The following is a 16,091-nucleotide window of genomic DNA, read 5'->3' as shown; positions in this document are numbered from 1 at the left end:
ACTGACCCACTCAAGTCACTCCACATAGCAATCCCTGAGTTTAAATCTCTTACATTAATAGTCCATTCTTGCAATGTGCGTGTTTTTAGCATGTATGTATAAATGTCAAAATGAACACTGGACCACAGCCTTTTCCTATCTGGCATACATACATTTTCCTCCCTTAGTATCTTGGACTTCAAAGCATGCTGACAATTAGGTCTATCCTCAGAGCACTTCAATTTCCCTCTGTCCAGGCAGAACATAAGTATTGATTGTAAAGCTGTTTTTCTCTTTTTTTCCCCCAAACCCTTTCACTCTGGCCCTGTAGGGACAACAACTCTTAGGCTGAAGTGCGTTGTAAACAACTGTTGGGTTGAGAAATAGATGTTGAATTCTTTCCTTGTAATGAAGCCCAAATGAATCATGCCAGTGGAGGTTATTAATGATTTGGATTCAATCCACTTAAGTAATTTATTTACATCATGAGGGAGTTCGGCAGAAAAGAACTCTGGGTCACAAAATGACTTGAGTGCACCAGTAAATAAGGAACTGTCTGAACCACCGAACTTTTAAATTCCCCATCCTGGAGGACTTGGAAAGCAGGGTTTAACACTACAACTGTTGCCATGTTTCTCCCTTTGAGAGAAGAATGAAAGGACAAGAAAGAATTCTTTCTAGCTTTCCACCCCAAGTGACCTTGGTGAGTGCTTCCCTGCTTAGACCTTCGAATGCTGAAGGCTTGGCATGGGAGGGAATGGGGTATAGATGGGGATGAAAAACAACGTGGGGTCCTGTGGAATTCATGCTGGGGCCGAACTATTTGAGCCATATCTTTCACTAAATGTGTGACACCAAGAGTCACATAGTACAGGAATTTATAATGCTACAGTAAATTTGTTCCTGAGAATAAATTAATACAACAGATAGCACCCTAGGAGGTGTGGGTGTGTTCAATACCACCCAGTCACACTGGTCTTCTGCCCTTTGTATTCCCTGGGGATGGCTTGCCCCAGTGTTAGTTATACCCACAATGAATTCAGACATTAGGATTTTCCAGTGGGTGCTACAAGATGTGTCAAATTTGTTCTTCCTCTATTTAATACTATATAGGCCTTTTGCCAAAAAGGAATAAGAATGGGATTTTCTTACTATGGTATCTTTTTCCTTTATAACTTCCTATTCTTGTAAAGAGGAACACTAAGCTAAGTGAGGAGAGGATGGGGAATTAGAATCCAGGAATCTTCCAGTTGTGTCCAGAAAGGAACCTGTGGGTCTACACTTTTTAGAGACACATAATTCTTACAAACACTACAGGAGACAATGTCAGCTGCCTGCGCAGCATGCAACCATCCTCACCCCAATGCTTCCTCTCTGCTAAAAGAACTCTTTCTTTTCTACCAGATCCTATATCTTTCCTTCTCGGGGAGATTTGAGGTGTGGATTTTGATGGGCTCCCGCCTATCATGGTGGTCTTGGTCCTTTTGCCTCATGATGGATTTAGGCATGGGTATACAGTATAATTCTGGCTGGCTGGATGGGATGGGAGAACTGCTAGGGAGCTCTGAGGTTTTGTTCATCCTTAAACTAAGACATGAGACAGGAGAGGGCCATTTTCTGCCCCTAGGCAAGTCATCTGCATGCTTCCTTGGACTTGTGGCAGCATCTTGGGACCCTGTGGGGAACTGGCTTCAGAGGCCAGCTTAACACACTGAGGATGGCAGAGTAGAAAAATGAGAGAATTGTGGTCCCAATAATATCACTGAGTAAGTGACTTAACCAAGTTTAGAACCTCTTATCCCCAAACTTCTTGTTATATTCAATAATACATTTCTTACACTTTAGGTCATTTGACTTGGATCTTAACTACCTACAGTCCAAAACATCCTAAAAGGTGTAAATATCACATAGCTATATTGTAAAATTAGGCACAAATATTTTCTCATTCATTCTTAGAGACAGTCTTCTACGTGGGTAAAAATAATTAGTGAAAAGCCTTCTCTGATTAGGAGTACATCTTATTTCATTTTTATAGCAAGGTGATAGCAACTATTGCTTTACTTGGATAGATTTTATAAACCAAATGCTAGTACCATTGAGTGGATGTTTAAATGGTACCAAGAAAATGATGCATGAAGGACCTGCTTGGATCAGCCTAAAGCTAAAAGCATTCTTGGCTACAAAGAGCTCCTCTGTGTTGAGACACACTCAATTACAAAAAGCAGGAAAGCTATTCTGAATCCATCCAGCTTTTGGTACTATTAAACAGCACTGATACAACCACATCCATACTGCCCAGGTTATAGAGGGAAGAGCTGTAGCAGCCCCAAAGGGAGAACTGGGACTTTGGGGTGACTGAGAAATGCCCTGTCATCCCACACAAGAATGTCCCCCCTGCCTACGGCTGGGTTCCACAGAAAGGCATTTCTGACAACTGTGCCCAAGAAAACAAATTTAGTAGCCCATGCAGTTTTCGATCAAATACAGCTCAAATAAGCCCCTCCACAAGCCAGGTGACCTCCTCCTCTTTTTACAGTTCAGAGGTGGAGTGTGCAGGGACGGCAATTGTGGGATGAAGCCAGCGTTGGAATCCTGGCTGTGGGCTTTGGGCAATTTAACTGTTCTTTCCAGTTTCCTCATCTACAAAATAAATATAGCATCATGCTTCTTAGGGTAATATAAAGTTTAGATGAGATAACTTACTTGTAATGCCTAAATGCCACTAATAAGAATTTACTAAGACTCCAGTGCTTGTGGGGATCCTATAGTAGAAGAGACACATTTTCCCATGAGGAAACAATCTATAATCAAAGAAGCGAAACCCAGCCTAGTGAGGTGTTAAGAGACATTCGTATGCCAAAAGGCTTCTTAGCTTCCCAGAAGCTGTCTGCCTATTTGTGTGTTCCTTGGGTACCAATATGCACACTGATATTTTCAGTCCTTGAGTTGGGATTCTGGGAGGAGGAGGGGGGTGCAACAGATAAATTTTACAGGACTTGACCCCTGCCACATGAGCTTCTTGACAAGGTATTTTAGGGATCATTACATTCTCTTAAAAGAAGATGAGACAAGGCGGGAGTTTACTATCCTAGACGATCCATTTTTGCAGCCAAATTTGTTTTGAATTACCTTGTGCACATAACACTTATTACACTGTCATCTTGGAATCACATCACTGAGAGACATAGCGAGGTGATGACTCCGGTGCACGCCGTCAGCCAACCGAGAATGACAACTTTTATTCTCAGGATTAGCATTGCATCTACATTACACAAAACGGCAGTGATGATGGCTGTGATTATAGACGGGATGCTCACCCAGTGACGTTTGGCCGGGTCAAATTCAATATCATTACCTCGCCCAATTGAGCAGATTGCCTTTAAAACAGTTTATGCAGCTTTAAAACCAAGTAAATGGAATATTTTGGAACAAGAAATGCTGATTGCAAACTTTATCTTTATTATAAATTAAATGCTTAAATTATTCACCTAAGGCTCTGGCTGGTCCCCTGGGACTTAGGTGCAATTATGGCAAAAATCCAATCAGTTAGTCTCAAGGCAAACATCACTGATGCAAACATGACATGACACTAAGGGACCTTAAAGAGGTCCTTTAGCATAAGGTCTCCCGAGACAAGACAGACAATTACGCTGAGGGCGTGGAACCATTCCTTCCTGGTTCAATTTGGGCCAGAATAACATTGCTGTTGCTCTTCCTAGGAGGTACTTGTAGCTGTCTTTTCCACAGTCAGTCCTGAGAACTAACACAAAGCTGGCGAGCTTTCCATGTGGGAGGTAAATTTCACTGACAACCCATCTGTCTATCTTTCAGTCATTCACTCATTCAGCAAGAATTCACTGAGCTTATTTAGTGAGACCAGTTCCCTTCTTGGCTGATGGAATGTTACTGAAAGAAGTCCTTGGAGGAAAAATGAGGCTACAACACATGGGAACTACTTAAGAAACGGGCAGATAAATGCATTATGGGTGGCATTTTACCAAGACATCCAGTGACTCAGAGACTACACACGATGGAATGCTAGCCGGGCCCATAACCCAGAGACAGGCTTGGTTTTCACGGTCTACTTAGAAATACCATGGGTTAAACCATTGTCATACAGTAGCATCTTTCAAAACACAGAGTCCCAGAGAGCCTCCAAAGTTTTCTACAACTTAATTGTAGGCAGTTCAGGATATTTTAAAATGTAGTATTTGGAAAAGGCATACTATACTCTCTCCAAATTAGAAGCTAAATACCTATTTATGGGGGACATTTGGTTTCTGAAGTTCAGCATATCACAGTCACCTCTATTTCTATTACATGTGCAAATGACCTCATATAAAGTATGAATGCAATTTTAAATTCAGCCTAGTATAAATTATGCCCCTGGCTAAAATCCAACTTTTATAGGGTTCATTTAATTAAATACAGGGGCAGTGATTTCATTCTGTAAAATATCACACCTATGTTTTCAAACTAATTAAAACATAGAATCCACTGGAAGCAATAGACGATAATAAACTATATACTGAAAAGTAAAAGGTTTCAAGCCCTGATTTAGGTTGGATAAAAAAAAATCTTTTTTCATTTAGGAAACTCCTGTCTGTCTTAATTTATTTCAAATTTATAGTATCCTCTAGGGCTTGGAGAAGGGAAGGCAACTTATCTAAAATGCAGGTATTATGGCAGTTAAGAAGAAATGTGAGTTTCAGGAATGAATGGTGTTCAAATTAATGTGTTTCTGAGGAAAGTATTTCACTTCAGAGATGTATATCTGTAGATGGCACTGCCACAGCTATCAGTTTCTATGTATGGGTGTGTTGGGTTCTAGTTGGGACCTCAGCAGAGTTTGTCCATGGTATTTTCTAAATGCATCCTGATGTTATTTCCCTAGATTTGGTATTTTTACAACCATCAGATCCCCTCCTTACTCCATTTCAAGCATCCTGCACAGATAAATGTATAGCCTGGGTAATTTCCTTGTTAGAAAAGTCTTCTTTGTGTCTAACTGACGTGTCTCACATTTTAAAATCCTTTCCTGTTTTCCTAAATATAGAATACATCTGACTACCAGCCTCTGATTAGTAAAATAGATGATGTACCTTAGAGGTTAAAACATACATGTACTTACTTTTAAAAGTAAATATTTAAAAAAATATATAAATACTTTCAAAATATTATAAAATACCTTCTTTTCAGATACCAATCCCACCTTAATATCTCCTTTGGAAACCTTGGTATCATCACATGAAATCTCATTTCAAGCAATGGCATCCAAATGTCCATTAAACTACAGTATATTTGAATCAGTATGAATCAAAAAATTAACATGTACATTTTTGCATCACCTTACAGGTGATAATTTGAAGCAGCAGCTCCAGATATTATAGGAAAGCCAATGGCAAGTACTTGGCAACAAGCTGTTTCTACAGCCAAATCTCCCTATCTTCTACATCTCTTAAGTTCTTAGGAACTTGAGTGTCTTCTCCAGTAAAAAATATGTACGTATTTAATGAGAAGTGTTTTTGCTCTTAAGCTTATTCTAGACCATTTCTTGATAGGATAAAAATAGTATTAAGGACAGTATCCTCTGCTTTGTGGAGAATGAAAAAATGAGGTCCAGAAAGGTATTGGAGTGTTTGCAAAATAATCAAGTGGCTCTGACCAAGCTCTCCTGCTGTCTCGGGTTTCTGTACTGCAGGTGACAAGGTGGGGCCATTTCAAGTGAAAAATGACACAGAGAGGAAAGAGACAAGAAACACCAAGTTTATAGACCTCGCAGAAAATCACAACATGCAAAGTGGCTTCTTTCTCTTGGACAACTGATTGTCTATCTCTTTTAGAACTTCACTGTAGTACCCCTGATTAGGGATGTGTAGGCTGAGGTGTGAGCAAAGGCAAGGTGGCAAGTAGGGCAGTGGACTAGAGGCCGTATCCATCCAGAGGAAGCGAAGCCTTCCTCTAAATCATGCTGAAGTGCCTGTAAGGGCTGGCGGTGGTCCTGCTTCTGACTGTAACTAGGTTGGGAGTCCACCATAGTAACAGCACGTGATGATCTGGCCTCCAGACTCCTGCATTTCAGCCCTGGACACACAGAAGGGGCTGCTGGGTGACTCAGCTCCCTCTATAGCAAAAGGGCTTGAAAAGGGTGTCTCACAGAGCACTTCCCGGTTGAACAGTCCATGAAAGTCGCTATCAGCCACTCTGTGCTTCGTTACTTACCTTTTTATATGTGAGTGTCCATAATACTTCAAATAAAATGCTGGAGCTTTTGACACTTTAATCATGATAAACCCAATCAGTGGTACAACACTTCCTCTGGGCCAGACACTATTCTATGCACTCTACCTACATTTACTCATGTAATCCTCACACAAGGGAAGTACAACTACTATCACTGTTTCACAGACAAAAACGAGAGATACAGAGGGCATCTGTGCACCTGCAGACATTTCATTTAAGATGCTGGTGGCTTTCACCTTGAATTGGGAGACGCATGGCCTAAGTTCAGAATATAGAAGATGACATGCTTCTTTTTTACATGTCAATGTTATTGCATTTAATGATCCATTGGCATTATCTCCTGCTGTAAAGGCAAATACAGCCACAAATTGAAGAAGGAAGGTGTGGTTAGGTTTTTGCAAGCATCATGCCCAAAGCCTTTATGAAAGCCATTTTATTATGCCATTTCCTCTCCCTGGTGTAAACTTCATATTGGTCTCATAAATACCTTGAATAAACTTGAATTTGTTAACTGTTTTCATCAGAGTCTAGAGGGCTGGCTACAATAAAATTTCTACTCTCAAGCCTCTAGCCATCAGAGAAAAGGACAGCAAGAGTCCTCCATTAATGGAATTGTTATCACACAGAGTTAAAATGAGTGTTCAATGGTGTTTTATATTTGTGTCACCATAGCCATTTACATTTAAAATGAGAGGATCCTTAAGGATGCTGCATGAAGATATGAAGATGCAGAGGAGGAGGCAGGAGTTCTACATCTGATGAGGGCCATTGTCAAGGTGCAAAGCTTTGGGTCCATTTGCCTGGGGTTCAGCGTAGGCTGTAGCACTTGTGAGCTGTGCTATCTGGAGCAGGTTATTCATCTCTTGATGCCTTAGTTTTCTTCTTTGTAAAATGGGTTAACAGCAGGACCCAAATCACAGAGCTGTTGCTGAATTAGGCCCTGCGTAGAAAGTAGTTATGGTTCATGCCTAGTGCACAGCGAGTGCTCAACGAAGGTTAGCTATTTATTATCCTCATTGACTTGCAGAATCAATGTGCCATGTATTGATAAAGTGGTGAGCAAGGCTCAGTAACACTGGGTGAGAGTGGGCATCACTAGGGCTCTAGGGTAAGACACATGGGGGTCTAAGTCCATGCTCTGCCATTTATCAGATGTGTGACATTGGGTAAATTACTCCATCTCTGTGTGCCTCAGTGTCCTCAATAGGATATGAGGAATATTTAAGTACATGCTTCACAGGTGATACCTGAATGATGTAGGTAAAGTAAAGCTCTTGGCACAGTGACCAACGTCAGCTGTTGTTATAACTGTCCACATTTAGACACATTTCCTAGCCTCTTCCTGCGCCTCATGTGTAAACAGGTTGTAAAGATTCCTTGTAAAGAGCTTAGAAGAGTGCCTGGCTCATAGCACACTCAGTAAACGCTATCTTTTACAGGAAACACCAGCCTAGGTTTGGGCTCCTAAAAATTCCAGCTGCCAAATTTCAGCAAAAACCATACTCCGAATAAGTCACATAAGAAAACCCATGAAAAGCAGTTTATGTTGCAGTCATGTCTAAGGGAGGAGCCTTTTCTGGATCCTGGGAGCCATTTCAAGGATGTGACACTGAACGCCACATATGGGTTTTTGTTCTGTGTCGGGCATTGCAATAAATGCTTCAGACGCATGATTTCATCCCATCTTCAGAATAAGGAGTCACTGGTGAGGTAGGTGGTGGTATCTCTACCACTTCAGAAGCTGAGCAGCTTCCTAAAAGTTGTGCAGCTTATGAAAGTAGAAATGGGGATGTGACCCAGGTCTGCCCGACTTCAAAATGCATGTTCAGTGCTGTTACCTGACCTGAGCTGTAAAGCAAAGGAAGCTGACATGTTCATCGGTGACTGTATGATGCCAAGATGTGAGGGTGTAGTGAAAAGGGGCAGTCATCAACAAGAGGGAGAGGTGGGGCCCGGAGGTGGAAGGTGATGTTCCAGTGAGAAGGACACTTGCCAAAGGAGGGTGTTCATGGTGCATGCCATGGCAAGGGCATGTGAGCTTTACCCTGAGAACCAAGTCAGCTGAGTTTACTGACCTTTCCCAGGAACTCACCTTGGTAATGGTATCATGTTTAACAAGCAGGATGGAGAAAACACTAGTTGTGGATATTCACTAACCTACCGGAAATTGATTTTCTTCTGTCTATTCATTTCTTACTAACTTGTCTCATCAGATTTCAATGTGTTTGTCCTACAAATGTCCTATAGGCCATGTGTAAAGCCCCTGGGATGGAATGTCATTTAAAATAGTACAGTTAGGACAAAAGTAATGTCAGTCATTTCTCAGAGTCACAGAAATCTCTGAGCGGCAAGAAAACAAGCAATATAACTTATTTTTTTGAAAAATGCTTATTGGACTTAATAATGTCCTGTACTTTATTTGTTCCTCTTATTACAAGAGTATGAAAATTCCTTAAACACAAAAGTCAGGTAACAAACCAATGAATGCCAGGAAAAATCAAAGCTAAAGTTGATTCACTGTAAATAGAATTTCCTGGCTCTTGTGGATTTGTGTTTCAAAATTTTAGTGTAACCTACAAAGAGTGGTTTGGCATCTTTTTTTGTTCTTTTTTTTTGTTTTCTATCCAAAGAAATAAAATTATGATGTGTATCACTTTGATCAAAATTAATTTTGGCTCCTGCATCGCCAACTAGTTCATCTTGCAGTTTACAGACCATGTGGAAAAACTTTCATTAAATTGATTGTGATAGGATCCTTGGAAGAAAATGCTGTTTATATTAAACCATGGTTTTAGTGGTTCAAAACAACTCAGTTGAAAAGAGCCTGGTGCCAGTATGAATATAAAACTACCAATGAGTGTTGATAGAATGGGCTATTTTTTTCTTTTGTTTTCCTATAACAGTAATCATTAGTTGGCTTGTCCATAATCAACACTCTAACTCCAATTTCCTAGACAGCATTTAAAAATAATTCCACACCAGCGATAAACTGAAGAGTATGGCATGCATTTGAAATATTCTTCCAAGACGAAAGCCACTTGATGCAGGAATCATCTTTTGCTTCTTTGAATCTCTAGCAATGTTAACACTTCCGAGTTATTTTCTACGTACCATACACTATACTTGGCACTGTACATTCAATGGCTCATTCATTTGTTTATTGGTTAAATAATGATTCCGAATGACTCCATGCTCAGCACACTGCCTGGGGCTGCCAATATAGTGGTGAGCAAAACTAGAAATGGAAGCTGCCCCTAGAAAGTTGACAGTCTGGTGAAGGAGGAGGATGCTAGGAATCCCACTACTGAGAGAAGGAAAGAAAACCTGGCAGAGAGAGGGACAGGGGTTGGCCAAAGGGAGGTCCCCTGAGGAGGAGGTGTGGAGCACCAATCCAAAGAAATGGCAGGATTTAAGTGGGGAGGAAGAGAGGAGAGAGTACTCCAGAGAGGGAAAGACATGTGCAAAGGTCCTGTGGTAGAAGAAAACCTGGTACAGCCGACGGGCTGCTGGTGCACGTGAGTGGAGTGCAGACTATCATGTGTTAAGCCTGGAAGCATGGGCAAGGGCAGGCTGTGCTGACCCTTGGAGGCTTCAGATCGGACTTTGTTTTTAAAAAATACTTTTATTTTTTATTGTTTATATTTAAGGTGTACAGCATATTTTGATATGATCTTTTACCTTTACAGTGAAAGAGATACATATTTAATAGAAACTGTACTTTTGGTATCCACATAACCCTTCTATTTTTCAGTCAGTATAGTATTCAATACATTACATGAGATATTCATAACTTTATTATTGCGTTTGATTTTACACAACTGTAGCTAATGTAAATGTTCTGAACATAAGGGAGGCTAGGATAAGCTACAATGTTCAGTAGGTTAGAAATATTAAATGCATTTTTGACTTAAAATGGGTTTAAGATGTAACTCCATCGTAAGTTAAGGAACACCTGTACATATGTGTAATAAAGTGATTACTACAGTCAAGCAAATTAACATATCCATCATGTTATAGTTGTTATAGTTAGCTTTGTTCATTTCTTTAGTATTGACTATGGCTAATAATAGTGTGTTACATACTGGAAATTTGCCAAGAGAGTAGATTTTAGGTACCTGCATCACCAAAAACGAAAAAATAAAAAAAAGACTTTGATTTTGAGATGATTTAAGAGGAGGGTGAAGAATCAACAAGATTAAGGGTTCCCCCCCACTTGGTTTGTACCTTAGAGACATGATCATGGGAGTTGGCTGCTGTGTGAAGGAGAGATCAGAAAAAATTAGGATGACATGGGACAGGAAGGGAAGCCCTCCCACCATAAGCCCTCCAGAAAGTAAGTGACTTAGATAGATCCTGGGCTTCTTGAGAATTTTCATTGTTCTGCTACTAGATCACTCCATACCGACACACTCTTTCTGTAACGGGCTCTGGATCCCAAGTCACTGTTCCTTCTTGGGGGCTTCCCTCACAAGTGCATGTGAATGTTGAGGACACTGCCTGCGATTCTTACCCCAACCTGGGGTATTATTTATTTCTAGAAACTTCGCTTCCTAAGACTCTGGAATCATTATCTCCCCCAACAAGGAGGTTGGATGCAGAAGGAAGAATGGTTTATTCTGTGAGTGGCTAGAAAAGCCACTGAATCTTGTATCTCAGAAACTCTCTGCAAAATGGGATGCACATTCCCTAGCCCCAGTGGGGGAAGCTCTACCCACTTGCTCTTAAAACTGTTCTTCGCATGAACTGTCCCCTGTTGTTTTTAGAGCCATATTAAAAAATCCAAACTATATCCATTTTAACCTCCCTAGATTTTTTTTTTTTTTTTTTTTTTTTTGAGACAGTCTCACTCCATCATCCAGGCTGGAGTGCAGTGGTACAGTCTTGGCTCACTACAACCTCTGCCTCCTGAGTTCAAGTGATTCTTGGGCCTCAGCCTCCTGAGTAGCTGGGATTACAGGCATGTGCCATCAGGCCTGACTCATTTTTTTTGTATTTTTAGTAGAGACGGGGTTTCACCATGTTGGCCAGACTGGTCTTGAACTCCTGACCTCAAGTGATCTACCTGCCGCGGCCTCCCAAAGTTCTGGGATTACAGGCATGAGCCACCACACCCGGATGATTTTTAGTTTTGACTATTAAGACGTAACTCCATCGTAAGTTAAGAAACATCAACAGTTCAAAGTGGCATTATAATTTTCATATTATTTTTCATTATGAAAATTTTCATTTTCATTTTCTTCATTTTCATTATGAAAATTTTCATAATCTTCTCCCTCTTATTTATCCCCATAAGGAAAACTGAATAGAAGCCTGCAGTTAGCAGGGCAGCCCTTGTTGCTCAGGCTTTCTTAGAGTGAGGAGCAGTGGTCCATATTTTATTCTACTGAGTTACGACAAATGAACTATTCTGGAGAATCATGCTACCTATGTGTGCACGTGTGGGGAAATACCATTTCATTGCTTATCTAGTTCACATACAGAATTAAAACACAAAAACTAACTTTGTGTTTGTCCTAAACTTTGTCAAAATTCTGTATTTTAATTGCAAATTATTGCTCAAGTTGGTGAAATTTAGGTTAGAGAAGAAAATATTTGCCTGTCTTCTGCTGTATTGACTAAAAGTTACAAGAGAAAAAGAAACCCTCCCTATCAGCTCAAACTTAATTTATAATATGTATGACTATTCCATTGAAGAGTGCTTATATGCAATAATGCATCCAGATGTACCTACTGAATTGCCAAAATATTCTCAGTTTGCTGAGGCCCTTCCATGCAATCAGAGACGACTTTTATCAGTAGAATGTATAACCTATCTCCAAGCTATCTCCATTGAAATGTGCAATGCCTGTGAGAAATCGATGCAGATTTCTGGAAATATTGGCTTTGCAAGAAGAACCAATGCAAATGAGCAGGAATAGCTAACAGTGGAGATATCTACGGTAGAAGATACAGAAATTGGGAAGATTTAGAACCTGTATGAATCAAAGTAAACTTAAGTGTGTACTTCTTTCTCAAAGATTTATAAATGTGATTTACAAATGGCACAAAAAGAATAACGACATCCTAAGATATTTATCACCTGTAAAATGGGAAATGAAATGACTCACCCTCTCGACTTCACAGGCACAGAAGGACTTTAAAATGTGACCATATTATAATAATTGATCCTTGCTTTTTGTGATTACATTTTAAAAAATAAGAATTGTGGGGTAATACCATATCTTAGCTGCATAGAACACCTGACTTACATGTAGGAGGCCCACGATACCTTTGGAGAACTGAACAGAAATAAAATTAAACATGTTTGTGGGAAGTATGAACTGGGCTAAAAACACTACAAGATTCATGTATAGGTGAGTCAATTGATAAATGCTGGGAATCAAATGATAAAGTAAACAAAATAGTATACTTGCATCTAAAGAAACCACTGATCGTTTCTGGACCTCAATTTCCTTATCTGTAGAAACTGGGAAATTAGATAATGATGATTTTTAATATAGGAGGAACCTCACTAGACTGGTACTTACACCCTTCTGGATTATTTCAGATCACTCCCCATCTGGTCTTCTATGAATGCTTTATAGCCTTTGTAGCTACAACCCCTCAATCTCCTGCCCCAACAATCCTATCACATCCTGGAAGCAGGAACTGGGCCCCACATCCTTCCCTACCCTGTGGCTATGCAGTTACAACTTCCTGACTTCATTTTCTTGTTCTCAGGTTAGTTACATGGTAGTGTTGCCTCAGGACAAATGGATCCTTCATCTCCCTGACTCCGAGGTCCAACAGGGGACACAGAAGAGATGGACACCTTGCCTGTGTTCACCTGGAGGAAGTTTGTTTAGATGACAGAATAACCCTGGGTGTATTCTGGCGCAGCAAGCATTGAAATGACTCTGGGGACTTGACCTGGCCAAAGCACAGTTCTGAAATCTTTTCTCTGTTGTCGAATTGTTAGAGTTTTAAAATGAAGCTAAACGGGCAGCTTTTAGTGAGAGGAAGGAGAATAAAACTTCGCAGGGGCACACCAATTAGCTTGTGGACTCGATACCTATAATGGAGAAAAACCTGCAGCATTTTGTAAGATGATTTATTAGATATGGGTAGAATTTGCTAGAAACCTACCAGGAGCAAATCATCTGGGAAGGAATTAATGAACCAAACAAAACACTTGATAATGCAATTAGAACTTGAGGAAACGTAGGGGTTTTTCAGAGAGAGAGGGGGGAGTTCATGTACATGACTGATTATGTCAAACATAAGGCTGGAAAAAGGATGTTAACATATTTTTAAAGAGTCAAGTTATCAGAGGGTAGAAGGAGATGACGGGGGTGACATTTATATTTCTGATGCATCAGTGTAGTTAGCAAGTGTGCCCAGCTGGGTGGAAATGCATTTGCAGCTTTGTTTCAGCAAAATGGTGTGTGGGTCTGAGAAACAGAAATGAGTCTGCTGGAGGCAAAAATATGGATCCCTCGCACATGGAACGGCAGAAAGCAGCCACCAGGAGAACGCGGTGTTTTTCTTTAGTTGCTTTAGGCAACACTAAGTTTCCTCCTGCTTTTGTTTGGGTCAGGGATTTTTTCCTTTAAATCTTTTCTCAGTTGAGTTTAAAACCATGAGTATGAAGCTCTCTTAAGTTTTTCTTTGACCTCATTTCATCGTGCTTTACAGATGAGCTCACTGAAAAACAGTACCATCCGCTGAGTATGTCCAGAGGACATTCTGGCCATATACTTGTCCTAATTGCTATCGTAGGCTGGGCATATCAACTATACCTGGGTCTAACATAGGCTATCTTTTGTTGATATAAACATACATGTTTTAAAATGTGTAATTGGAAAATATGTTCCCTTCATCAGCTTTTTAGTTTGGAGGGGTATGTGATTAACATTTTTAATGACTTTCCAAAATATTTCTTCTTTAAAATATGCATTGCAGAGTCATACACCACCATCCACACAGAGCTTTCATACTTTCCTAAGTGTTTTCACTTGCTTTAGCTCCAGGAATCTGTGTCAAACTTGGGACAGCCCCTTAGAAACACAGCCCTCTCTAGATATAAGACAGTGTAGGAGGCAGATGCACATTAAAGTATTATCAGTGAAATGCTTTTCCTAGAAATCCATGACTCCTTCTGTCTTGGAGCCTCTGCCTGGCTGAAGCTGACTGCTCCATATTCAGATGACTCAGGAAGCCCAGCCTGGCCATTGTAACTGGGTCCCATCCTCTGTTCTGTTCCCCTTGCACGTGGCACTGGCCACCCCAAGTGCTGGCTGCTGGTGCATTTTCATCTGTGTGATAAAACTTGGTGGATGTTTTTCTCCATCTAAGACCACGACCTTGTTAGTTTGACCACTGTAGTCCTGCCAGGGGATGCCCCGCCCCTCCCTGGCACACTGGAGGTGTCCAATAAATATCCTGCTGAACAAATACTGAATCTGAGAATTTTCTCTTAACAGTACTGCATATTGCCACTGCTGCATATCGTTTTTAGGAAGCTTTGGCCCTATATACTTCTGCTGAAAGCCTTATTCTCTGCTGTTCCTTTAAAGAAAATGACGTCAAAAAGATGGGTGACCACCTGACCAACCTCAACAGGCTGGCCAGCCCGGAGGCTGGGCTGGGCGAGTATCTCTTCGAAAGGTTCACTCTCAAGCACGACTAAGAGCCTTCTGAGCCCAGCGACTTCTGAAGGGCCCCTTGCAAAATAATAGGGCTTCTGCCTAAGCCTCTCCCTTCAGCCACTAGGCAGCTTTCTTAACGACCCTAACAAGCCTTGGACCAAATGGAAATAAAGCTTTTTGATGCAGCTGGTGGTTTTGTGTGTGGTATGGAAGATGAGGTGGGATCTGTTCTCATAAAGCTTCTGGTTGGGTTGGGGATGCCAGTGAAAGAGGAGTTGGCCCCATCTCCCATTTTCTTATCTCTTCTAAGACAAGAAGCTAACTGGGTAGTGTTGAACTTGAGGGTTCTCTGCTTGCCTGGCTGTTAACTGTCCCTCGCAGATGACAGAGAGAGCCTCCAGGGAGTTGAATTAAGACCTGGGTTGGTACCTGGAAACAGATCTGTTCGGTCTCAGCCAGAAACAGCACTATTTAACGAGTGATTATGGGCCCAGGTGGGCCGATGAGCTGATGTCAGGAGTTCGAGACCAGCCTGACCAACATGGAGACACCCCGTCTCTACTAAAAATATAAAATTAGCCGGGTGTGGNGCCTTCTGAGCCCAGCGACTTCTGAAGGGCCCCTTGCAAAATAATAGGACTTCTGCCTAAGCCTCTCCCTTCAGCCACTAGGCAGCTTTCTTAACGACGCTAACAAGCCTTGGACCAAATGGAAATAAAGCTTTTGATGAAAAAAAAAAAAAAAAAAAAAAAAAAAATGACGTAGCGCCAATGATCTCCGAAGATGTCCACATAAGTTGACCTTTCTGGATCTATTCCCATCATTTTAACTGTCCCCCAAGAGACCTTCAACCCATAACGATGACCCTATTTGACCCAATTTTGGAAGCCTGGCTGCCTCCGCATTCTCTAGAAATGCTGGCTTTTTCCTTCAACCCCTAGATTGGCTTATTAGACAACAGAGTCATCTCCCCATATCCATGAGATACTGGCTCCAGTATCCTCCCAAATCCATGAATTCTCAAGTTCCTGATATATAAAATGGCACACAGAGTATTTGCATCCTCCCATATAGTTTAAATCATATGACCATATACTTGTCCTAATTGCTATTGTAGGCTTGGCATACCAACTACATCCTCCCATATACTTTACATCATCTCTACATTATTTATAATACCTAATACAATGCCTACATCATTCAGGGAATTCAACATAGTACTGGCATGTGGCAAATTCAAGT

At 40.9% G+C, this 16,091-nt stretch overlaps 1 protein-coding gene and 1 long non-coding RNA gene across 3 annotated transcripts in view; one reads left to right on the top strand and one right to left on the bottom strand.

Moving 5' to 3' along the window:
* The window catches only part of PDZRN3 (PDZ domain containing ring finger 3), a 246,458-nt gene that overhangs the window by 23,134 nt on the left and 207,233 nt on the right, over positions 1-16,091 (bottom strand). The window lies entirely within an intron of this gene.
* On the top strand, positions 575-15,034 carry LOC108523827 (uncharacterized). Its single transcript, XR_001883905.1, has 2 exons — positions 575-682; positions 12,943-15,034. It is a non-coding gene; the product is annotated as an uncharacterized LOC108523827 (long non-coding RNA).

Source organism: Rhinopithecus bieti, unplaced genomic scaffold (genome assembly GCF_001698545.2).
Source record: "Rhinopithecus bieti isolate Rb0 unplaced genomic scaffold, ASM169854v2 scaffold_76550, whole genome shotgun sequence".
Lineage (NCBI taxonomy): Eukaryota > Metazoa > Chordata > Mammalia > Primates > Cercopithecidae > Rhinopithecus > Rhinopithecus bieti.
Note: the sequence above shows the minus strand (reverse complement) of the source record. Positions and strands in the feature narration are given on the sequence as shown.